Source organism: Rhinolophus ferrumequinum, chromosome 8 (assembly GCF_004115265.2).
Source record: "Rhinolophus ferrumequinum isolate MPI-CBG mRhiFer1 chromosome 8, mRhiFer1_v1.p, whole genome shotgun sequence".
Taxonomy (NCBI): Eukaryota; Metazoa; Chordata; class Mammalia; order Chiroptera; family Rhinolophidae; genus Rhinolophus; species Rhinolophus ferrumequinum.
Window position 1 is genome coordinate 82,093,472 of NC_046291.1, and position 26,155 is coordinate 82,119,626.

Here is a 26,155-nt window from a genome sequence, read left to right on the forward strand (position 1 = left end):
TCTTTGAACGGAAGCATCAAAGACTCAGGGAGGAGTTCATCACGTCTCTCTGAACACTGGGGGCTGTCTGAGCAGGGCCCTGAGGCAGCTGGTGGAGAGCAAAGCAGCCCCCCCAGCACTCACGCCCACGCGGAACATCTGTTTACACCCATGGACGTGCAGGGAGCTTTGTTTTTACTAACTGAGAAGGAGGAGGGCACTTGGTCTGGGTAGGGCTGGGAGACGAGAGGAAAACGGAAGGTTTGTGGTGGCACCTGTGTCCCAGTCAGCCCTGAAGTTTGAGTCTCTGTAAAGGTATTGGACAGACAGTGAACACTTTGCTCTCATTGAAAGGACTTTATAAAAGTTTTGGCAAAGCAGAGCTGCTCCCGAGCCCAGGTAGCACAAAGTTGGGTGGGAGACGTGTCTTAGGTTCAATCAGAGAAGCAGAACCACTGTGAGTGATGTGGAATGAGGCATTTTATTATAGGGGTTAGACCTCACACAGCTGTGGTTGGTGGTACAGCGTTCTATGCAGGGTATTGCTTCTGCACCTTCTGTTAAACTTGAAGTTTCTAGAGATAAGCTAGACTGTCACTCAAGAAAAAAAAAAAAAAAAGCTGGATGTGGACAACAGCAAGGACAAACAGGAACCCACAAGGATGACATGGGACCCACATCTGTCTCCCACCACCTCCAGCCTCAATGCCCTGGATGAGCTCTAGGCGATACCGGCTCCCTTCACCACAAAGCTGCACACACACATATGGCCAAAGACTCATAGGAACAGCAGATCTAGTGGGAACAGTCCCAGCCAGATAGCAGATGAGTGACAAACATGGGTGAGCTGCCACAGAGCCCACACTGACCATCAGAATGGAAAACAAGGCTGCTGCTTCACTCTTGCCTTCCAAGTCTCACGCAAAACATCTCTTGTGAGCAATGCTCCCTGAATCTATAGAGAAAAGGGAGCTGTGTGAAAGGTGGTTCATGCTTAGCTAGACGGACACAAGGCAGAGGCATGACAAGCCCTTCTCCCTCCTCCGGCACCTGAGGCTGGTGGCATTGGACACAACCAGTATTTTCTTAAGTTTGGTGTGAACCCTCGAGTTCTCCCAGTAGGCAGAGCTCTCACACAGAAACAGGAAAATTAATGCAGCTCTTGGGTCAGCTTTCTGGGCAGTAGATGTCAAAAGTGTGTCTTGGGAAGGAAAGGGAGAAAGTGGCAGACTGTTTGTGAGCACCCACTACGTGAAAGTCCATTTGGAGACTTCCCCAAATAACTGAGGCACACTTTGAGCAGGTAGGGGGTTAGGAAGTGATACTGTTGCAATTTGCACATAAATGGAGATGTGACCCCATTTAATATTCAGGGGTAGGGATGCTTGGACAAGCTGGTTACACAAGTGGCATATTATAATGAAAATTTCATTAATTCATAGAGCTGGAAAGGAATCTGAGAGTCATTCCCTGCCTCTCCTTTCCTTCCCAGACCTCTCCTCTCCATGAGCGTCCCATGTTTCTGTCATGCCAAGCTACCTGTCCGTCTTTAAACACATCACACGGTTATATGCTTTGGAACCTTTGCATTTGGTAAAGCCTCCACGTGGAAAGCTCTCTACCCCTCCAGCCCTTCCTCACCCCCTTCCCTGAATAACAGACTCAAATTCCAAATCTCTGGAATCCTCTCTTCCCTGCCCTCCAGATAATGTCAGCTAAGGGACTCTCCCGTTTACTGTCTATTGAACTTACCTCCTACAAGGCATGTCTATTACTCTATTTTTAAGGCAATTCCTTGAGTTATAATTGACCAACACTATACCTCACATATTTAAAGTAAACAATTTGATGTTTTGACAGAGGTATACACCACGATCAAGATAATAAACAAATTCCTCACCCCTAAAGTTTCTGTGTGCTCCTTTGTCATTCCTCTCCCTCACTTCCCCGACTCCATCCCCAGGAAACCTCTGGTCTGTTTTCTATCACTAGAGATTAGTTTGCGTTTTATTTTTGGAGTTTTATTTAACGAAATCATACAGCATGTGCTCTTTTTTGCCTGTCTCCTTTCATACTCTGCATAATCGTTCTGAGATTCATCCATCTTGTGTGTATCAATAGTTCAAGCCTTTTCGTTGCCGAGTAGAATTCCATTGTAGGGATGTTCTGCAGTTAGTTTATCTATTCACCTGTTATGGCTATTTGGGTGGTTTTCATTTGGGGGTTATTAGAATACAGCTTCTGTGATCATTCATATACAAATCTCTATATGGAAATATATTTCCTTTTCTCTTGGGTAAATATCTAGGAGTGAAATGGCAGATGTATGGTCAGAGTATGTATAATTATTTAAGAACTGCCTGAATGTTTTCCAAAGTGGATGTACCATGTTACCTTCCTCTCAGAGTGTATGAGAGTTCCACACCAATTTCTCCACGTCCTTGCCAATCTGTGGTTTGTCTTTTTCATTCCAGGAAGGGTCTTGAAGAGCAAGTGATTGTCTGTTCATCTCTCCTAGTCTGTGAACTCCTTGTGGTCAAAGACCACTTTCTTCTCTCCCTGGATGCCTAGCACCAAGACAATGTTTAGCACTTAGGAAACCCGAAACTGTAATTCTTATGGCTGCGTTATCCTCCTGTCTATCAGAGGAAAGCTTCTGAGCTTCCTGGCATCTGCTGTGCAATAACTGTTCCTTTTACAGGAATGGAGGTTTTTAATCAATATCATCATTTTTCTTAAGCAAGGAATGCCTACTAAGGCCTCTGTATATTTCCCTGTAGGATATCTGGATATTTGAACACAGAGAGATGAATAACCGGAAAATCCTCTCCTAAAGACTCTTCATTTGGAAATTCTGCTTGCTTGCTCTCTGGATCAGGGAGATACTTTTGTTTTGGAATAAGTAAAGAAAACCTCATAACAGAGTCTCCCCATGGGCAGAAGTCAAAGGGGACTTCACGAGGAAAGCAGCTCAAGTAAGTTTCATTACAGGCCTGCCACTTTTGCCCCAGTAAAGTTATTTGAAGAAAGAGATAAAACACCTCCTCTATCTACCATGTTTCCCTGAAAATAAGACCTAGCCAGACAATCAGTTCTAATGTGTCTTTTGGAGCAAAAATTAATATAAGACCCGGTATTACATTATATTACATTATATTATATTACATTACATTACATTATATTATATTAGACCCAGTCTTATTTTACTATAAGACCTATTTTACTATAAGACCCTTATTTTACTATAAGACCTATTATTTTACTATAATTTTTGCTCCAAAAGATGCATTAGAGCTGATTGTCTGCGTAGGTCTTATTTTCGGGGAAACGGTATGAGAACCACAGGTCGGAGGTTCCCTCCAGAGGTCCCATTACAGGGTGCCTGCCCCACAAGGTGTCCCCAAGCCACTCACCAAGCCACAGATAATGCTAGCTCCTTCAGGCCAACAGCAGTGAAGGGCCTACCTCAATACTGTTGGGATGTTGAATTCAAGAGAAAATAAATGTTTGGAACATTCTGATAGGCATTTGCGTCATGGTGTCCTAAAACTTCCATCTTTCACAGTGGAAAGACTCTAAAGATGAATTTTAATTCTGGAAATATGGGAGCTTAAGATAACCAATAACAACAATAAAATCAGTTGCTTCAAAAAGCAAGAACCACTGATAAAAATATAATTTTAAAATATATTTTAAATATATTGTGAGGCTCACAAAAAAAGAATAGGTGGAAATTTCCAGGTACCAAAAAAGGAGCATGAAACCAGAATGGTAGCTTAGAAGCTGGTAATGCTGTGTCACCACAGGGTGAGTGATATATTGCCTTAATTTTAAAACTATAGGTGACAACAGGTTGGACTCAGTGAAAGACTAGAGTGTTGGAACTGAGAATTCTCAAATTTGAACACTCCGAAAGTGATATCCTTTCTCAAAAAATAGACTAGAACAGAATCTATCAGTACAGATAAACAAGAAATCTTGTCTGTCTCTGAATCCTAGATGAGCAAAAACATCTCCTTTGGGAATTAAAAATCTCAGACAGATCTGGGGTTTCAATTTACCCTTATTTTCTAGGAATTCTCAGCTGAGAAATAAGCATAAAAATTGGTCCTGGCCCAGTGATAACTCTGAGTCTCCTGGAAAAAAGCAAAATGATTAATGCCTCAAAGACTTCATTGAAGAAAAAAGGTTAACCTAAGATAAGCTCCCAATTAAAAATTTTCACAATCTATAAGGAGAAATCTACTGTAAGCAAAAGACAGAACACACCATAAATATAAGATTTGACTCTCAAGAATCAGAGGTAATATAATTGCAATCTGAAAAAGAGTTTTTAAAAAATACCATGCAGTATTTAAAATAATTAAATATCTAATAAGAAAAATAAACCTTTAGAAAAGTATAATAACAGGCAGCCTGCAGAAGTTAGAGTGTGATTAATAGCTTTATCTAAGAGACATTTGTTGTTCTCTGTAACTAAGAATTAGAGAATACACAGTATTAAGACTCACAGCCACCTCAACAACTACCAAACAACAAATATCACACAACCATGCTCTCTCATTGTAATGCAACAAAAATAAAAATCTATAACAAAAATGGTAATCCTTCAAACTCCCATGTGTTTGGAAACAATTCATGGGTCAATAAAAGAATTTTAATAAATATTAGAAAATATTTTGCACTGAAAGTAAATGAAAATACCATATATCAAAATGTGGAGGGTGCAGCTTATGCAGTACTTAAAGGAAATTTTATATGACATATGTAATAGAACTTAAGAAAGACTCAGAATTAGTGAGCTAAGCATCCAACTTAAAAAGTTGGAAAAGAATAACAGAGTAAACTCCCTTTAATCAGAAACTGGATAATAAAGGAAATTCTAAAGATCAGTAGAGCAATGAATAAAATAGAAACAATAGAAAAGTCAATAAAACCAAAAATTATTGTTTTAACGACTAAAATAAACAAACCTGTGACAAGATTGGTTAAAAAAGACATTGACTGATTTAAAAATTACACACATATAAACCACCAATAAACGCATGTAGACAGGAAGCTAATTACAAATGTAGCAGAGATTTTTCAGAAATCACAAGACAGTACTATAAACAACATTGGAACATTTGGATTAAAGGTAAAATGTATTAGAAAAATATAATTTCACAAAACTGTTCAAGAAGATGTATAAAATTTGACTAGTCCTATAATCAGTAAAGAAAATGAATCAATAATTTAAAATTATTCACACACAAGCACATATGCACACAGGCACACACATACACAAATATACACACACAGACACACACACACACACACACACACACACACACACAAATCCAACCTCAAATGATTCCATGGGTAAGTTCTGCCAAACATCAAAGGAACAGGTATTTTCAATCCCATTCAAACTGTTTCAGAGAACCTAAAAGGAAGAAATGCTCCCCACTCATTTTATGAGAGTGGCATATCCTTTATACCAAACCCCGACAGGAGAGTGTGGAATCAAAAACCGTAGGCCTATCTAACAAACATTAGAAAATTTTTATAAACTATTAGCAAAGTAAGTTGAGCAATGTACCAAAAAATCTTGACTGTAGGTTTCATCCTAGGAAGGTTTTATGTTAGAAAATCTATTCTTATATCCACAAAATAATAAATGGTAAAAGAAAAGTTATAAAAACAAAAAAGGCATAGATAAAATTAAATTCCCATTTTTTGAGAAAAATTCTTAATAGAAGTAAAGGGGATTTCTTTTTAATTAGAAAGAATATCTATCTAAAACAAAGAGCAAACATAATTCATAGTGAAAAATTAGAGTTTCTCCTTTCAAAATGAGAAAAAAACATATACATAAGGATGCCCGCTATTATTGCTTCTATATAAATTGTATTGTCAATGTTAACCAGGGTAATAAGACAAGAAAAAGAAATTTGAACATAAAAGAATTACAAAAAGTCATAATTTTCAGATAATATCAACCAACACAGAAAAATCAAAAATGTCTGTAGACAAGTTGGTAGAACTAACAAGAACATTCAATAAAGTTGCTGATGCATAAACAATACACAAAGTCAATAATGTTCTTCCACACTAGCAACAAACATACAGAAAATATAATTTTGAAAAAGATGCATGTAACAATAGCAACAAAACCCATAAAGAACATAGAAATACATCTAATGAGCGATATAAAAACCTTTATGAACAAAATTATGGTTTAAAAATTTAAGAATATATTTAAAGAAACTAAGTAAATGGAGAGATATACAGATATACCATTTTGTTATCTGGGATATGGATTTGATGGAGGATGATGAGACCCAAAACAATAACAGTGTATAAACTATGAGTCAGTCTCTCTCTCTCTCTCTCTCTCTCTCTCTCTCTCTCTCTCTCTCTCTCTCTCTCTCTCTATGTCTCTCTCTCTCTCTCTCTCTCTCTCTCTCTCGCTCTCTCTCTGTCTCTCTTTCTCTCTCTCTCTGTCTCTCTCTCTCTCTGTAATAATTTGGACATAGACATTCCAGAGTTGGTCTGGAAACTGGGGCAACTAACGATGTTTGCCATGTTTATAGATATATGCAGAAATCAATTTTCCCAAATTAATCTACAAAATCAAGTCCATTACAAATCCCAATGAATTTTTGTGGGGGACAAGCTCATGATAAAATTCATATGAAAGAGCAAAGCACCAGGAATAGCAAAACAATTTTGAAGTAATAAAATATTGAAACACTTGATGAGACAAAGGATTTGAATAGCTATTTCTCCAAAGAAGATGTGCAATAAGCACATGAGAAGATGTTCAACATCATTATTCATTAGAGAATACCAATCAAAACCACAATGAGATACAACTTCATACCCACTAGGATGACTATAATCAAAAACACAGAGAACAATGAGTGCTGGTAAGGATGTAGAGAAATTAGGACCTTCATACATTACTAGTGGAAATGTAAAATGGTTCAGCCACATTGGAAAATAGTTTTGTGGTCCCACAGAACGCTAAACACAGGATTGCCATTTGACCCAGCAATATCACTCCTAGAGAAATGAAAACATATACCCACCAAAACCTGTACAGGAATGTTCATAGTGGCATTACCCATAATAGCTCCAAAGTGGAAACAACACAAAAATGTTCATCAACTCATAAATAGATAAACAAAATATGATACAGTCAGACCTCTGTTTTTGCAAATTCTGTATCCACAGATTCACCCAACAACAGATCCAAAATATGTGAAAACAAAGTTATGTTGTTGCTGATGTGTAGTTAGGCCTATGATGGTTGCATCTGTATTGAACATGTATAGGATTTTTTCCTTGTCATTATTCCCTAAACAGCACAATACAACAACTATTTACATGACATTTACATTGTATTAGGTATAAGTAATCTAGAGATGGTTTAAAGGATACCGGTGGATGTACATAAGTTACATGCAAATACTATCTCATTTTATACAAGGGACTTGAGTACCCTGGGTTTTGGTATCCGTGGGGGCCCTAGAACCAATCCCCCAATGGATACCGAGGGACAACTATGCATCCTCAAAACGGAATATTATTCAGCCATAAAAAGAATGAAGTACTGAAGCATGCTACCACATAAATGAAACTTGAAACATGCTAACTGAAAAAAGCCACACTCAAAGGCCACATATTATATGATTTCATTTGTATAAAATGTCCAGAATAGGCAAATCTATGGAGACAGAAAGCAGATTGGTGATTGCCAAGAGCTGAGGAGAAGAAAAGGGAAGGGAATTGGGGAGTGACTGCTAATAGGGTTTCTTTGGGTTTGGGGGGGGATGATAAAAAAGTGTTCTGGAATTAGATAGTGATGATAATTATGCAACTTTATGAACATACTAAATTTTACACTTTGCTAGGGTGAATTTTATGGTGCATGTATTGTATCTCAGTAAACATTAATAATTAAAGCTTATGAGGTTATAATAATTAAAACAATGTGGTATTGTATAGGAAAACACATTTTGATCAATAGAACTGAAAACAGAGCATAATAGGGATCCACACACACAAAAGCCAGACATATGATACAGGTGACATTATAAATCAATAGGGAAAGGACGAATTACTGGTGGAATGATAAAGGAACTGAAATCAGATTCCGCCCTTATACCTTCACAAAAACTAACTTTAAATGGATTAAATACATACATGTGAAAAGGAAAACCTCTAAAATGAACATAGGAAAATACGTTTCATGAATTTAGGACAAGGAATATCTTTTATGAATGTAGGACAAGGAATTTCTCAAGTCCCAAAAAGAAAAAACAAAGGAATAAGAAATATACAGTTCATATAAAAACAAAAATCATAGTAAGATCATTAATAGATACATACATTATAGTTAAGATATGAAGTCATTCATGAGAATAACATGTCAAGATCAAGTGAATGGTTACCATTGGGGAAAGTGGGCAAAGGGAGAAAAAGATGTGGCGGGCCAATATCTGGGTAGGTATTAACTTAGCTTTGGCAAGAACTCTGAAGCACACATAGCAAAAGTATAACCGTTGTTTAAACTTTGTGATAGATACATAACTGTTACATTATTTCCTCTAATCTTCTGTATTTTTTGAAGTGTTTCATGAATAAGAAAAATTTTTTGCACACATTAGCATACCGTCTTGTCTAGAAAGTTGAAAAATCCCCAAATGCATCCTGCCACCCTCCCAGGGTCAGCACTTTTGTGATGAAAGCACAGAATGTTAATTATCTCCCTGGAGTTAGACAGCAAACTTGTGATAGAAACGGGCCTAAACCTCAGCTATACTCCACTGCCTGCTCTTTCTGGAAACAAGCACATTCTGCCATTCGGGGCAAGCATTCAACTTATTTCCACTGTAAAGTGTTATGTGGATTTACTAAACCAACGAGAAGTCAGGGGAGAAAATTAAGTCAGTGTCTTTGCAAATTACTGGGTTTTTTTTTTCTGCTAGTACTGAGAACTTATCCCACCACAAAATCAATGAGGGACAGGGGAGTGAGGGAGTGAAAATGAAGTATTTTTTCCCTCCGAAGGGCAGACATTACTCCTGCACTCAGTAGGGCCACATCCCTGCTTCCCCCATTCACCTGGGTAAACACAGGTGCCCAGGGAAAATGCATCCACCTGCAGCCTCGGCTAAGTCAGGACAGGGGGAAAGGACACTTAGAGAAGTTCCCAGTAAGCTGGAGCATGCAGCAAGAAGCCTGCCAACAAGCAAGGAGGGAGCCATGCAGCCCCAGGGGATTCAGAGAAACCCCACCTGCTCAACTCTGTCTCTTTAGCCGCAGAGCCTGAGAGGGGCAGTTCTGGGCAGAGGTTAAGGACGCAGAGTGACACAAAACTGGGTTCTGGAGAGCGCACACAACTTTCGCTAAGGTGCGGTTCCTAAGCCTAAGCACACATTACAGTAACTAGGGAACCAAGACAAACACAGATGGCCAAGCTCCACTCTCAAATATTCAGATGCAGTTGGTTTGAAGCAGGCCATTGGTGTTACTTAAACACACTAGGAGATTCTCATGTGCAGCCTCCTCCCTAAGGACTCCCAGGAATCATTTGGGAGGACTTTTAAGAGCAGTGGTTTCCTCAGAGCTGACCATAAATGAAGTGAAATCACATAAGCCCAGGCTCTGAAGCCAGCTCTGCCACTTATTATGTGACCTGGGGCAGGTTACTTCGCTTGACTCAAGCCCGATTTTCCCATTTGAACCTGCAGATGATAATACATACCCCTCGGTGATGGTAGTGATTGAGATGGTGTATGCAAAAGAGCTCCTGCCTCACGGCTGTCCTTAACAAGTCCTCTTAACCCAGGAATGGCTCGCTGTGGTAGAGGATATCCTCAGGGTTCTGAATCACCAGACAGAAGCCAGAGCCTTGTATGTCTCAGTCGCTGTCACATTTGTGGAGAAGGGATCACCTCTACACCTACCTGAATATTTCTGGAACAAACATTGGTCTTTGACTTGTCACAATGGCAAGTTCTTAAACAGTTTACTCTCAGTTTTTGAAAGGAATGAGAGAGAGCTATGTAAGGTGCTATGGTCTGAACGTCTGTGTTCCCCCAGAATTCCTAGGTTGAAACCTAATCCCCAGTGTGATGGTATTAGGAGGTGGGGCCTTTGGCGGGTGATTAGATGGTGAGGGCAGAGCCCCTATGAACGGGATTAGTGCTCTTAGAAAAGGGACCTCACAGAGCTCCTTGCTCCCTTCCACCATGTGAGGACACCCCAGGAAGACGACGGCCGCCTATGAACTAGGAAACAGGCCCACTCCAGACACCAGATCTGTAGGGCCTTGATCTTGGTCCAGCCTCTAGAACTGTGAGAAAATAAAGTTACTGAGTCTGTGGTATTTTGTTATAGCAGCCCAAACAGACTAAAACAGGTAAGTAACCAAAAGATTCCCTATTTGGGATTTGAAATCTATCACAGGCTGCGGAAGGCAGAATAATGCCCCCCCCCCCCCCCCCCCCCCAAGATGTCCACATCCTACTCCCTAGAATCTGTGAATACGTTAGGTTACATAGTGAATAAGAATTAAGGTTGCACATCAGACTTCGATATGGGGAAATTATCCTGTATTTGAAGTGGATCCAATCTAATCACAAGGGTCTGTATAAGCGGAAGAGGAACACAGAAGAGAGAAATCCAGGAAGACAGTATTGTGAAAAGGACTTGACACACTGTTGCTGGGAGAAGCTGCTGGGAGAAGCCACTGGGAGAAGCAGCAGCCATGAATAAGCCATGGGAGTGGCCTCGAGAAGCTGGAAAAGGCAAGGAAACAGGTTCTCCCCTGGAGCCTCCAAAAGGAATGCAGTCCTGCTGACACCTTGATTTTAGCACCTGGCGACCCGCATCAGACTTCTGACTGCCAAAACTGTCAGATAATAAATTTGCATTGCTTTAAGCCACTGAGTCTGTGGCAACTTTTTTGGGGGCCGGGGGCCTCCAATTCCATTTTGTTTTGTTTTTTCTTTTTATGTCTTTCCTTAAATATACCATCCATCACCGTGGCTCAGTGCATGTTATCCAGAAATTTCACAGTCTCTGACAGTCGCTTACAGCTTGGGGTGCCCATCTTAAGTTTGTGGTAATAGCACAGTAAAATATAATAGGCCAAGCACTTGTACAACCAGAAAGTTTTTAGGCCTTCTCAATAGATGTCCTTGGCTAAACTAGATGGCTGGGTGGGACTCAGGGAGGCTGCAGGCTGGGGATAAAATGACCTTCACAACTGCTGCTTAAGAAACAAAATCCAAGTCCTGAGGTTTATTCACTCATTCACTCAAGAACAGTTGCCAAGCATCTTTGTGCTGGACAGCGGAACACCAGATGAGTAAGGCGTGGCCTGACTTCTAGGACCTCACCTACACACAGCGGGGCAGGGACATAAGCAGGAAATTGTGAGTGCTGTGATCTATGTCTAGTGTCAGGAAATTTTCACCATGAAGGGATGTTCCAGCTGAATTAGGAGAAAAAATAAAACAGCAGATATTTGTGGAGCAAACTGAATTCCAGGAAAAGAGAGAGGTGTGAGCAAATGCAGGTCCCTCATGAACGTGAGCACCCATAAACCATCCCACACTGAGCACCCATAAACCATCCCACACTGACCAAAATCAGCAGGGAAGACCTGTGCTCTGCATACCCTCCTCTGAGACATCCCTGGCTTCACCTGCTGCAGGCTCCGGACGTACAGGATCCCTGGCTGACGCATCTTCCACACCAGTACTTTTCACACTCTCTGGCACGTAGTAGGTGCTCATTTAAAAAATGGTTGAGAGAGGGAATGGATGGAGAGAGGAAGAGAAGGAGGGTTAAACACCCAATTCCAGGTCTCCCTCACCTCTCACCCTCGCTTCTAGCACCACTACTCATGCTTGTTCTGGTGTGCAACCCAGAAGCTCCCTCACCCCCACTGCACGTGCTCACTCCAGGACCCTTCCTCACCCCTGCTCCCACTTCAGAATCCCCCGAGATACAGCCCTGCCCATTCTCCTACCTAATGGACTTCATTCCTGCTGTCTCCCCTCAGCCCTCCCTCCAGTCTTCTGCCTACTATGTCCGTAACTCAGCACTGGTAAGAAGGAGAAACAGACACGCATGCCCGCTCTAGCGTCCTTCCACAACTGTTCCTTCTCTGGAAGAAAAAAGAGGGACACTAGGTTCACACGAGTGTGTGTATTTTCTAATGCACTAGAGATCAGACCTTATTCCAAAGCAGAAGAAAGTCATAACCATTCTCTAAAGGAAAGACAGTGATTCTTCTTCCACAACAGTGATGCAATGGGTGCTTTAGAGGAGTTCTTGGCACCCACCCAGCAATCTCAATGTTTAAAAACTGTAACGTTCTGTGATATGGATAATTGCCATCTCATTTTTTTTTAATGTGACTAAATGTCTTTTTAAACTGTCATTTCTTTATTGATCAGTATTATACAATCCAAGTAATTTTTTTAAGGCTTCCAAGAGGTCCCTGCTCTCCCACCCTCTTACCACTCAATCAGATTGCCGTGCCTACATGCTTCCTGGTATAAATTCCAGAGCCTGCCAGGATTCTTACCATAGAAATGACTAAATATGACTATCAGCTGAAATTTACTTCAAACAACATTCATGTTTATGTGCCATTACCATGAGTCACCAGATCTCTGGGCTTTTTATATTAAAAGAAGAAGAAGAAGGAGAAGGAGAAGGAGAAGGAGAAAGAGGAGAAGAAGAAGAAGGAGGAGGAGGAGGAGGAGGAGGAGGAGGAGGAGAAGAAGAAGAAGAAAAGAGCTTCAAAACTAAAATGGCAGCATTTCTACCAGCTCAAAGCACTGGAATCAAACTGTGAAGAGCAAAGGATTTCCAAACCAATATTTAAAATGTGTGGCAAACAGCAGCGAAAGCCCACTGCACCTAATGTACCACTGCCTGACCCACACCATCAGCAGGGGGTTTACAGTAGCTTCCGATGGGCCTAAGGAGGAAACCTCACCTGTTTCACAGTTTTGCTGAGGCCTGCTTGGGCAGAAACCACACAGCCAAAGGCAAATGTAAATGTACTTTATACCACCCAAAATGGAAAAGATGAATCAATGCATGTTTTTCTTTATCTGTATGGTTGTTTGGGGACCTACAATTTCCTTCAGAAAACAATAGTCACATTGTGTGCGTAGGTGGTGTGACCAGCAAAGCCAGCCTGATCCCCCAGCACTTTCTATACCGTACACACTCAAGGGCAGAACTTGCTTAGTGGCTACGAACGTTGCATGCTCAGCCAGTCGATGGTTGGTTGCCTTTTTCACTCCTCCTCAGACCGCTTATATGAAAATCCTCGGCTTAGTTTGTATGTGCTAGGTTACCCATCAGGTTGATTGGCCCACCCCTGAGAATGGTTTCCTAGCTGTGCATAAGTCCATCAAAACACTGCAAGAGGCCTCAGCTCTGGGCTGTTGAATGTTTTTCTTGACTTTCTAGTTGTTCTCACCCATCCAGAGAAGTTCTTGCATAATCCACCTACGTCTGTGTGCAGAGCAGGCCTGGCAAGCTTCCCACCATCACTCTGAGTCTTTCAAGACTTAGCTCCTGTTCTCATTTTCCAGACCGGGTTCCTGCCCCATATCTACACTCCCTTCATGCCCTGCAGTCCCTCTATTGTTAACACTCAATAGAATAAAACGGAGAAAATATGTAAATATGTTGGGTTCAAGCTGTATCTTATTTATCTGTGTGCATCCGATCTGTGAAACTATGACTATTATCTAACGGCTTCTCAATAAATGTGTAGGTGAAGCAGACATGTCATTGCTAAAGCTCTCTCCAAATAAATAAAGTAAGTAAGTAAGTAAGTTCAGAAAGTAAAGTTAGCCCTGCAAGGGCCTGGGCAAATCCCAGCCAAACTACGGGCTAGGTGGGAAGACCTGCAGCCCGTCCCCCTGAAGCTCACTGCTATTATTTTTCTCTCTTGGGGAGCTCCTGGAGTTATATTAGCTAGCGAGGGGAGCCTGGCTCTACTCTAGCATTACTACTATACTAATCTGATTTTGCTTTTTGATGAATGTTAAAGAGAAAGGACATTTGATCTGATGGGAACAAGCATCATATTGGGAGATAAAGAGATTTGCTATCAAGAGCCTAACTTTGCAACACAGTGAGCCTGTATAGGTTACATCTACTCTCTGGTCTTTAGCTGATTCATCCTTAAAACGAGATGAATGCCACTTCACACCCACTGTGACGGCTATAATAAAAAGACAGACAATAACAAGTGTTGGCGAGGAAATGGAGAAATGAGAACTCGAGTACTCTGCTGGTGGAAATCTGAAATGGTGCAGCTGCTTTGGAAAATAGTGGCAGTCCCCAAAGAGTTAATCTAGGTATGTAACCAAGAGAAATGAAAAACAAATTTCCAGACAAAAAACTGTACACAGATGTTCACAGCACCATTATTTATAGCAGCCTAAAAGTGGAAATAACCCAAAGCTCATCAACCAATGAATGAATAAACAATATGTAGTATATCCATGCAATAGAATGTTAGTCATAAAAAGGAATAAAGTATTGATACATGCCACAACATGAATGAAACTTGAAGACATATGCTAAGTAAAAGAAGGAAGTGGGACAGTTTCATAGGTACAAGACCTCCTTTGGAAATGATGAAAATGTTTTGGAACCAGAGAGAGATGACGACTGTACAACACTGTGGACGTACCACATGTCTCTAGAGTAGGAACTTTTAAATGGCCAATTTTATGTTATGTGACTTTACCTCAAAAAAAAAAAGAAAGAAAATAACTTTTAGAGTTGAAAAAAAATGTTTTAATTTTTAATCCAGCCTGGTATTTTATGACACTAACAGTGTCATAAAATATAACTTTAATATACATTTTTAAATGAAAAAAAAGACCAACTAAAGCCTGTTGTGGCCCTGCTGGGGTGTGGGCTGACCACCCCACTGGAAGGCGGTCCCTAAAGGCAGATCCACCAGCATCTCAGGCTTGTTAGAGCACATCAAATGACAAAGGGGAAATAGCGGCTGACCAACTTTGGGAACACATACGGGAACCTCCTGGGGGCTTCCAGAAACCATTCCAGAGGACTTTACTAGCCTGTGGGTCCTGAAATGGCAGGTGCAAGCGAGAGCCACAGAAACATGAGTTTCTGAACTCAAAGCGTCCTTATTTTAACACCAGGCTGGGGTGGCCTTAGAAATGAAATTAGTAATAATTGCTAATTTTTTAATTCAACCTCCTTTACTTATCTGGACACTGCTAGATATGCTGCCTACAAAGGAGGCCTCCCCATTTCACAGATGTGAGAACCGGGGCTGCACAGAAAAGGCAGGTGGTTTACTTAAGTAACACAGGAGAGTAGGAGCCAGGGAATCAGGCCCAAGTTAGTGTGTCTGGCTTTTCCCACCACACAATGTGGCTTGTCTGTAGCAAACTCTGAACGTTATGCCTTCACCCTCAGCTCAGTTTCTGACAGATAGTCACTCTGGGCTTTCTAAAGTGGACATGTGGCTGCACCTGCCACGAGGCTCTGTAGACAATCTTGTAGAAACAATAAGCCCTTAAAAAAACCTCGTAGGTGATAGAAAAGAACACAAATAGGATCGGAAAAAGTCTGTGGACTGGCTTGGGAACATTTCCTTCGCTTACCCTGAAACCACCACTGATCAATTTCACTGTCAACTCATCACTTTCTGATCTCATTAGCTGTTCTGGGGCCTAAGTGTATTAGAGAGTCAGGGAGGGAAACTGGGTTTAGCTTCAAAGAGCAAAGGGGTGGGGGAAATGAGCCTCACACATTCAGCTCTTTCTAGAAAGGTTCCTGAGGATCAGTGAGTTCAAGATTTGCTTGCATAAAGGTCAGTAGGGGGCTTTTTAACCTGACCTAGAGGGTGGCCCTTTGGGAAGCAGGTGAAGAGGCAAGGAAGAGCCCTTTTAGACCTGATTATTTAACCAGGGAGCCTCCTTGCAGACCAGCACCTGGGGCAACTTGGCTACAGGAAGATGACCTTTCAGAGTCTACGCCAATCACTCCAATTACTTGGTTAAACAAACAGAGCCCCGGGCATCTCTCTGGATAGCACATTTTATCATTTTTTGGCCATGTACAGTGTTTCCAAGAAAGGTGTCCTGTTGAAAAACTGCTGGGCAGTGAGAGAAATCAGCAAAAGGTGTGTATTTATAAACAGAACCTCTAATATTCATTATTTTTCTCATAAGGGATAAGGCCAGGTCCACTGCCACTGGATAAAAATGGCTTTGACTGCTGTGGCTGTCATTTCAATGACAAATGTATTTTTCTTTGCTGCCCAGAGCAAGTCTCTTGACACACTCTTTGAAAAGTGAGGGGGATGTTATTTGCTAAGCCCCAATGGAAAAAGAGAAGGGTGCTAATGATGCACATATTTTTACAACGCCCATATTTTAATGAGAGGATGTGTGCCAGGAGGGGTTTCCTAAATCCTTTGCAACCAGGAGAGTTATCTATCTTGTGCAGAAAATTACCGGGGCGTGGGGGTGGGGGGTGGGGGGATGAGAAAAAAGCGGGTGTGACTGCTGACCTGCACAGAGCTGGTTAAGAATTGTCCATGGGAACTGTTAGTTATTGCAGGGCAGCGGGTTCTCAGTGGAATTGCTATTAGAAGAGTGAAGCTGGTGTGGGAAAGAAACACAGGTGACTCTGGCAGACGTGGATGGAGCAGGGCCAACATGAGTAGCCATCAGAAAGCCTCTGCCTGACTTTCCTTCCCACCTCTTTAACCCAGATATACCTATTGCCCACATTTCCCCTCCCTGTTTCAGAAGAGTGTCTCTGGTCTGGGAGAGTGAATGCTGGAAGGGATCTCAGATATCGTGCTAGTGGGATCAGCAAATACTTGCCACCTAGGCCTCCACCTTCACCTCCTGTGCCCAGAGCAGGCATGACTAATGGATCACCCTGCTTGCTCTTTTAGAGTCTCAATGCAGCCTCAAAGTTCTCTTTAGCTCAGCATTCCAGAGCCACCAACAGAGTCAATGGATCAAACGGAACCTGTTTTCCAATTTTAGTTTTGTCTAACCTCATCTCATTTTTTCTTGTTCATTTGGTTAAATATTGTGTACTATACTATTATTCTTGATTTTCTTCTTTTTTCCTGTACCTGATACCCTTACCTTTAAAAAAAAAACAAACAGTTTTATTGAGATACGATCTGTATGCCATAAAAACAGACTATTTTATAGTGTACAACTCAGTGGTTTTTAGTATATTCGCAAGGTTGTGCAACCTTCACCACTAATTCCAAAACATTATCAGTCACCCCAAAAAGAGACCCCAAACCCACGAGTGGTCACTCCCCATCTCCCTTCTTCCCAGCCCCTGGCAACTAGTAATCTACTTTTATCTCCTTGGATTTTGTCTATTCTGGACATTTCCCACACAGTGGTACCTTGGTTTTCAAATGTAATCCATTCTGGAAGACCACTCAAGTTCTGAAACGTTGGAAAACAGCCGACAGCTAGGCCTCAGGATCTTGCACTCAGTGGAAGCCGCGTGTTCAAAAACCGAAGCATTTACTTTCGGGTTTACGGCGTTCATAAATCGAAATGTTCGTCAATGGAGACATTCAAAAACCGAGGTACTACTGTAAATTGAATCATACAATGTGTAACCTTTTGCGTCTTAAAAGTCCATTTTTTTCCTTCAGATTTTAAAAGCAAGTAAAACATTACTGTGGCTTCTACAAGTGTCCCAGGCCCCAGGCATCTCTAGAGCCTATCAGAGAAGTTGGCCGAGCCTCCAAGGCAAACTCCCACCCTCGCAGGAGTACCTCCAATTCTACTGGCCACCACACACTGCCACTGCCGACTTCTGACAGCTTCTCAGAGCTGCAGGAGCCCCAGGGGGCCCAACGGGCCAGGTCCTAAGAGTGGACAAGGAGGGATGCTGTACTCCGGCGTCAAGCCAAGCCTGCCCTGCTCCCGCTGCCTTGTTCATGGCGCCAACCCAGCAGTTATATCCAGCCTGTCCTCCACTCAGCCCACCCTCTGAGGCCCGAAGCTTTGATCCTAGGCCAGGCTTGTCTGTCTGGCTTCTCTCTCACTTAGAACAGTTCTCTCCAGAGCGTTTCCTTATGCAAAGAGGACTTCTGCCATCAGGGCTGAATCCCAGGGTGGGCCAGCTTATGTGTAAATGCAGCACTGTTAGCAAATCTCTTCAGCTTCCACGATTAAAAACCAGAGCACTTTGGAGGCAGCGCAGAGACCTGCTTGGGCAGCAAGTACAGGGCACAGAAAGCCCCAACTTATGCCTTTGTCACCCTTCCTAGCTCCTCCTCCCCAGTCTGTTCCCAGCAAACTCCTTCTGTTCCCTAAGCCTGTCCAGCTGGAGGGGTGGGAAAGGAAGACCCATCTGTCAGACCCTCCAAAGGGACTTCCAGAAATTGGGGTGGGGAAGCAGACTTTGAGGCGAGGACCACACAACGGGACCTCAGGGAATTCACATCTTCTGTATGTGATTAAGTGGCCAACAGACTGAAAAGAGGGCTGAATGCCAGGGGCGCGGGCCAGGAGGCTGCAGAGCACAGAGCTGTTGCCAGGCATGTAAGGCAGCAGGAGGAAGTGCCGCAGGTGGGGGTCTGGATGACCCCCTCTCCCTGGGTGCTGCCTGTCTGCCTGACCCCTCTCCATCTCCAGAGGCCCTCAACCCTCCCCTGAATTTCCATGAAAAATCAATCTACTTAGAAGCAGTTGCTGTATCCCGCCTAGAGCCCAGGACACCAGACAAGAGCTTAAGGAGCAGGTTGTTCATTCATTCATTCATTCATTCATTCATTCACATACCTTTTCCCAAGCAGGGGATGTGCTCAGCATTGGTCTAGATGACAGAATTGCAGAAATGAGCCCATCATGGACCTCAAGGAACTTGTAGCCCAGAGGAGACGACAAACCAAAAAACAGTTCAATAAAGGAGAACACCAAGGAAACAATGTTAGTTCTTCCTGGGGGGTAGGGCTGGAGTCAGGAAAGGCTTTAGAGAGTATATTAGTTTGCTAGGGCAGCCATATCAAAATACCACAGACAGGATGGCTTAAACAACAGAAATTCATTTCTTCATAGTTCGGAGGCTGGAATCCAAGATCAAGGTGTCGGTGGGGTTTGTTTCTGCTGAGGCCCCTCTCCTTGGCGTGCAGATGGCCTTTCCTCAGTGTGGTTACATCTGTGGCACCTCTATGTACATCCAAATCCTTCTTATAAGGACACCAGTCAGATTCGATTAGAGCCCACCCTAACAGCTTTTTTAACTTAATCACCTCTTTAAAGATCGTATGTCTAAATATAGTCACATTCTGAAGTACTAGGAGTTGGGTTTCAACATCTGAATTTGGAAAGATGCAATTCAGCCCAAACAGAGGTTTCCTCCGGGCTCTGTCTTAATAGCAGAGCCGAAAATGACCAGATGGGCAGAAGAGGGAACTATTCTTGATGTCAAGCCCAGCAGAGCTACAAAACACCTGTGTCCTTCAAGGAGCAACGAGAGCTTGCATAGGTGCAAACCCAGGAAAGAGGCCAAAACAAAGTGCCACCAACTTTAAAGATGTCTGTGTGTTTTCCTGGTGGTTGTGTCTGGGAAGGTAGATGGTAGGTAAGAGTTCAGGTTCTGAGAGTCCTTGTGAGTAGAGTTGACTGCTATGCAGATTAAATAAAACGAAGTTTATTAGGCACATGGTGTTTATAATAAACACTTGCTATTATTACAGGTGGTTCTTTCCTTCTTACTTCTCCTCTTCTGTACTTATGTCCTTCGGTGATGATAAATTAGTTTTATAATGAAACATAAGCTTAAAAACATAATCAAGAGGCAGCAAATGCTGGGGAAGTCAGGAGGATGAGAAGATCCATTCTGTGTCACTGTGTAATCATCAAGTATTTACTGGGTTGAGTTCTCTGCCCTGAGCTGTGTGGAAAGGAAACAAACTTAAGGCAGGCTCCTACTGCAGCAGAGTTGACAGCTCATTTGGGACTGTTCCTTGGAAAGATGAGGCATCCCACAGGATGCTGGCAGGGACACTGCCATTGTAATCACAGCCCTCACTCCTCTAACCCCCAGAAGGCACAACACTCAGAACTGGTAGCTATGTCAAAGCACAAGGGACAGAAATAACTTAAAAGAAAAATGTTTAAGGCCCTGAAGAATGTTTTTCACATAAGCTCTCCTATGAAGGGCTCAGGGCTCACCTTTAGGTTTCCTTGAAACTGTAACTGAAAGAAAGCTTGGAAAATCTCAATGTTCCAGCCTCCATAAGTGGCTTGGACGAAGCTGTGAGCCTGGAGCCAGAACATGCCTGAGTTCTGGCTCTGCCTTTTCTAAGCTTTGTAACTTTGGTGGAATCGCTAGTCAATGAATCTTTGAGAGGTCCATTCTTTTCCTTCATCTCCAAAATCCAGAGCAGATTACTACTTACCTCCAGCTGCCTGAGGACTGGATAAAATAGGGTAATCAAAGAAAGAATGCTCCAAAACCAGAAAGTTCTACACATCTTTAGCCGTCTTCCAGGAAGCAAGGCTACTGGATTTCCAGAGTGAATGTTTCCATAGTTTCCAGTCTGGGTGTTCATTAAAAACATCTGGTTGCTGGTGGGAACTATTCATGCCTGAGCCCTCCGGCTAGGTCCTGGGTGTTGGTATGTTTTCAATGTTCCCTAGGTGACTCCAATGTGCAGTCAGGGTGAGAAGCACAGCTTATGGACCCATCTGACTGAGTAGTTTGTTTTACCCCTTAAGCAAAACACACATCTTCCACAGCTGTGGTGGGACAAAATAAAAATCTCTCCTTCCAAAATGGTTCTTGGGCAGAGAATCAAACCCTCCCACCAAATTACCAAGGAGTCTGGTGATTAGAACAAAACTTAGTGCACAAAGGAATCACCTGGGTTACTTGTTAAAGAGGAGGCTAGGAGACCCTCCCCCACAAAGGTTCTGGTCAGTGAATCTGAGAGGTGGCTCAGGAAATCTGCGTTTTACTCACACGTGGTGTAAGGAGCCTATGCTGAACTTAAAAGAGAAAGAAAATAACTTAATTCTTACCCTTGCTTGCATACTAAAACAATGGGTGATCTTGGCCTTCTGACAGCAATAATAACAATAGCTGTGGGGACAGAGCCCCAGAGAGCAGTTTCCAGGCTCTCAGCCTCACGTGGAAAGGTGCTGGCTCGGGTAGTAGATGGCCGTCAGCTGTGGCTAGTTGGCTGTCAGCTGTAACCATTGAGCCATTGGCCACTAGTATAACTGCCGCGGCTGCGCTGGGGAGTCGAGTCGAGGAGAGTCGAGTCAGTCGGTTGGCAGAAAAGCGGACAGCAGGTCTCATATTGTGTGGATCCAGCCTCCAGTGAGACTGCTGTGGTGTGACTCCCCTATCTATGGCTCCGTGGGTGTTCCTTTTTGGCCTCACCATGTCCTGCGTTCTTATGTGGGGAGCGGGAGCAGAGACTCCGCATGACACCCTGCGTGACACTGACTTGAGTGGAGATAGAGCAGAGGGCAAGTGCTTTGGGCTCAATCCCTGAGCCGGCCCTTCCCAAGACTTATAGTTTAGCGCTTTATTCCATTACATGAGCTATCCAGTAGCCTTCCTATAAACCTTTTTCTGGCTTAAGTTAATAAGAGTTAGCTTCATTTGCTACAACAAAAAACTAATGAAATACTCATTTTACAAATAAAGAACCTGAGGCTCAGAGGAATTAAACGACTGACCCAAAGCCCCACAACTAGGAGGCAGAAAAGCAGGACTCAGAGCTGGGCCTGTCTGGCTCCGAGTCCACAAGCCTATCATTACTTCACATCCCTTAAATCCTCCTCAGAGTTCAAGATGACAAAGTTATATATATATATATATATATATATATATATATATATAGCTTTAAAAAGTATTGAAGAGAAATTTAAAAGTTATTAACTCCCACACTTATCCTTCTGTAGGTTTAAAACCTCCCAGTTGGAGACCTAGACTAATTATTAATTTAATTTATCCATTTCTATTAAATGTCCCAAGGGTCTAACCAGCAACTCTCTTACTAAATTACATATTGCATTACCACACATGGAAGAGTAAAAGGGCATAAAAAGCAAACAGTGGTTCAAGATTGGATGATGCTAAAGAAAAACATTGCAACAAAGTAATAATCAGGACCAGAATTCACCACCACTTCCGCAGAGTTTTTATTTTATTAAATTTCTGACTTATATTCATGGATCCTAAACAATGATCCTAAAATTGCAAATCAGAGGCTAGACTTGTGACCACAAATGTAACCACGTCATCCTTCCGAGCCTTAAATCTTCCAGCTGTTGCTCCTACAACAGATGACTTCTCCTGCTTCTTCCTTCTAGTCATACATATGAGACTATCAGGTAAAAAAAAAAATCTACATTTGACTTTATAATATGATTTTTGTTCTGCTGGTCACCATAGTCCAAAGCCAAAACCAACTGGGTATTTGTCACTAAAAAGAGATTAATTGAGAAGAATTTACTTTAAAAACATACATAGCCACTATTCATCGAATTCTGACTATCGCGAACTGAGCTCATTGGAGGATTCCAGGCCGCCTTCTTGTGCCCAACACCCCCAATGTACACCCCATACAAAGACTGCTAAATGGTAAGTTCTTGGCTGAGTGTAACACACTCATGGCTTCACCACACTTCTATGCCAGTACCAGGCACAAGTTTATAGGCAAACCATTGACTCCACTTCAGGAAATTTGGTCTAAATATATGATCACCAACTGTACCCAAATATTTAGCCCTAGTGCTATACATCATTGCATTGCTTACCAAAGGGGAAAAAAAGGAAACAATGTAAATGTCTAAAAATAAAAGATAAGTTAAATACATTATGGCATACCCATTGGTAAAAATCCCACTAAAGAATATTTAAATGTTCATAAGAAAAATGTTTATGGAATATGTTCATAAGATATTGTTAAATGAAAAATCTCATAGAACAGTATGCCCAGTGTGATTTCATTTTTGTAAATATTTCTGACATATTTACCCCCAAAAGATTGGAAGGATATTCACCAAAATAGAAAGAACAGTTATTGCTGAGAATGACAATTATAAATTATTTTTATTTTATTTTCTTACTAGTATATCCTTTAAATTTTAAGAAGAGAGAATTTTTGAAAAGCCCACTATTAGGTTGGCCACAGAATGGTCAGGCTGGTTACTTTTGGTCTTCCCAGTCAGATCTCAGTCAGCTGCTGATATCTCACAGGACTGGACTTCTGGATCTTTAGCTGAACACTATCTGGGGAAGGCATTAGGATGATTCCAGATATCATCACGTACTAAATTGTCAAGAAAGAGTCCAAACAGAGAAATAAATTCAAGGGATTAAAAAGGAAAAGGGAGAGAAAGATAAATTTCGATAGATGTAAAATGTAACTGGTCAAATTTAACAGGTGCTTGGTGAAACTATACCAACTTGCTTTTAAAATAACAAGGGTAATTGGTTTGAAGAGGTCAAGTCTGAAGTCTGGAAGGACCACTGCCACCCTGGTAGCCTATAGCAGGTCTACCAGAATTGAGAAATGCAACAATTACCTGCCTCCCTCAGGCTCCAAACCCATTCTCAACTCCATTACCAGGCAGCCTGAAGCAGGAGGTTGTTTTAAAGATGGGGAGAATTACCTTCCTCTCTAATTAGTTCAAGGTGTAGAGATCACTTTGGCCACCATCTTGGTTTTGACCCAAACTTCCAAAGCATCCTACATACAAGGCTCCCATTGTCTCTGACTGCCTCTCTCACTGCCTCTCACTCCCATTGTCTCTGACTGCCTCTCTTTGTGTCATGAAGACACAAAGAATTAAGAGGATGTCTTAACTTCTGACTGTGGCATCACTCCACGTTCCACTAATGTGGTCAGCCAATTCTCCACATGAGGCAACTCTCAATGCCTATTTACTACAACAGCCAATATTCCTATGTTATGGATACAGTAATTGAAGAATAAACACTTCATACAAAAGGCAAATAGCTATGAAATATCTGTGTGTTGAAGTCTTGAGAGGAACACTTAAATATTTCTTTTTAGATCACTTTTCACAGATCTAAGATCTTGGATAATTTGGGGACACATTTCTGTGTTTTATACATCACGTATGTTATATAGCTGAAATGGTCCCCTAGCTGGATAACACAACCTCAGGACCCCGGAGCACTCAATCCTCTCTGTGCTTGTCCTCTAGAAAAGGAGTAAGTCAGGCTCTCACTCTCTTTGTTGCTTCCCAACCACGATCATTACCCTTTTTCTCTGCCAGCAGAGTTCACATCCCATAACACAGGTGGAAATCACCAAATAGCTACTTTCCCAGCCTCCCTTGTAATAGGGTGGCTAAGTGATCCCATTTTGGCTAATTCATAAGAAAAAGTCTACTGAGAAACTCCTAGGAAAGATTTTCTTCTTTCATAAAATGAGCCTCACAGGAGAAGAGCTTTCTTCCTCATCATCTTCCCTTCCTTTTGAGTGTGTCATTGTAAGACGATTTGGAACTGCAGCAGCCATCTTGAGATCATGAAAAGAAACATTTTTGGCTCACTAGGGATACCAGGGTAGAAAAAGTGATAGAGCCTGGGAATGTGAACTATTGCATTGAACCCTGTATTCACTTACTTCCTGACTGCTTAAGTGAGATATCAAGTGTCTGCATTTTCTCAAAAAAAAAAACAAAAAACATTATTTGCATATTCTCCTATTTAAAGCTGTAACCATCCTACGTAATTGTATCCAGAGAGCCCAACATCCTTCCCAGACCTCAGAGCCTCCCGGCCATAAGAATTACTTTTGATATATTATTTCACCAACTTCTGGGCCTCCTATAAAATAATGAATGAACATTTGCTCAGCATTCTGAAAGGTTCCCTCTGATTAAAAAATGTCTAAAAAGATAGCCAAGGTGTATCAGATATCTATTGCTATGTAACAACTACCACAAAACTTAATAGCTTAGAAAAACATTTATTTACTCACAATTCTATAAGTTAGTAAGTTGGGCTGGGCTCAGCTGGGGAGCCCATCTCTTCTCCTTATGGTGTTCGTTGAGCTCATTTTGCTTTTGCAGTCCATTGGCATAGCTCAGTTGGCAGGTCAGCTGGAGGCTGGCTGGTCTTGGTCTACCTTACTCACATGTCTGACAGTTGGCCTGTCAGTGATAACAACTCAGTTCTCCCCCATAGCCTCTCCAGCAAGACATCTCAGCTTCTGCACATGGCAGCTGAGTCCCAAGAGGGAAAGAATAGAAGCTGCAATTTGATCTGAGCACAGAAGTCATACATAACTTTTATCACATTCTATTAGTCAAAAGAGGTAAAAGACCTATACACTGAAAACTATAAGATATCAATGAAAGAAATTGGGCAGGACACAAATAAATGGAAAGATATTCTATGCTCATGAATTGAAAGAATTAATATTGTTTACATGTCCATACTACCCAAAGCTATCTACAGATTCAATGCAATCCCTATCAAAATTTCAATGGCATTTTCTCACAGAAATAGAACAAACAATCCTAAAATTTGTATAGAACCATACAAGACCATGAATAACCAAGCCAAACTTGAGAAAGATGAACAAAGCTGGAGGTATCACACTTCCTGATTTCAATTTTTCTACAAAGCTGTAGTAACCCAAACAGTATGGTAGTAACATAAAAACAGACACACAGAGCAGTGGAACAAAATCAAGAGCCCAAAAATAAACCCATGTACATATGGTCAATTCATTTATGACAAAGGAGTCAAGAACATACAATGGAGAAAGACAGTCTCTTCAATAAATGGTGTTGGGGAAACTGGACAGATACATGCAAAAGAATGAAACTGGACCATTATTTTATACCATACACAAAAATAGCCAACAGGTACATGGAAAAGTGCTCAACATCACTAGTCATCAGGGAAGTGCAAATCAAAACCACAATGAGATATCACCTCACATCTGTTAGCATATCTATTATTAAAAAGACAAGAAATAATGCGAGTGTTGGTGAGGATGTTGAGAAAAGAAAAGGCTTGTGCTCTGTTCGTGGGAGTGTAAACTGGTGCAGTCACTATGGAAAACAGTGTGGAGACTCCTCAAAAAATTAAAAATAAAACTACCATATTATCC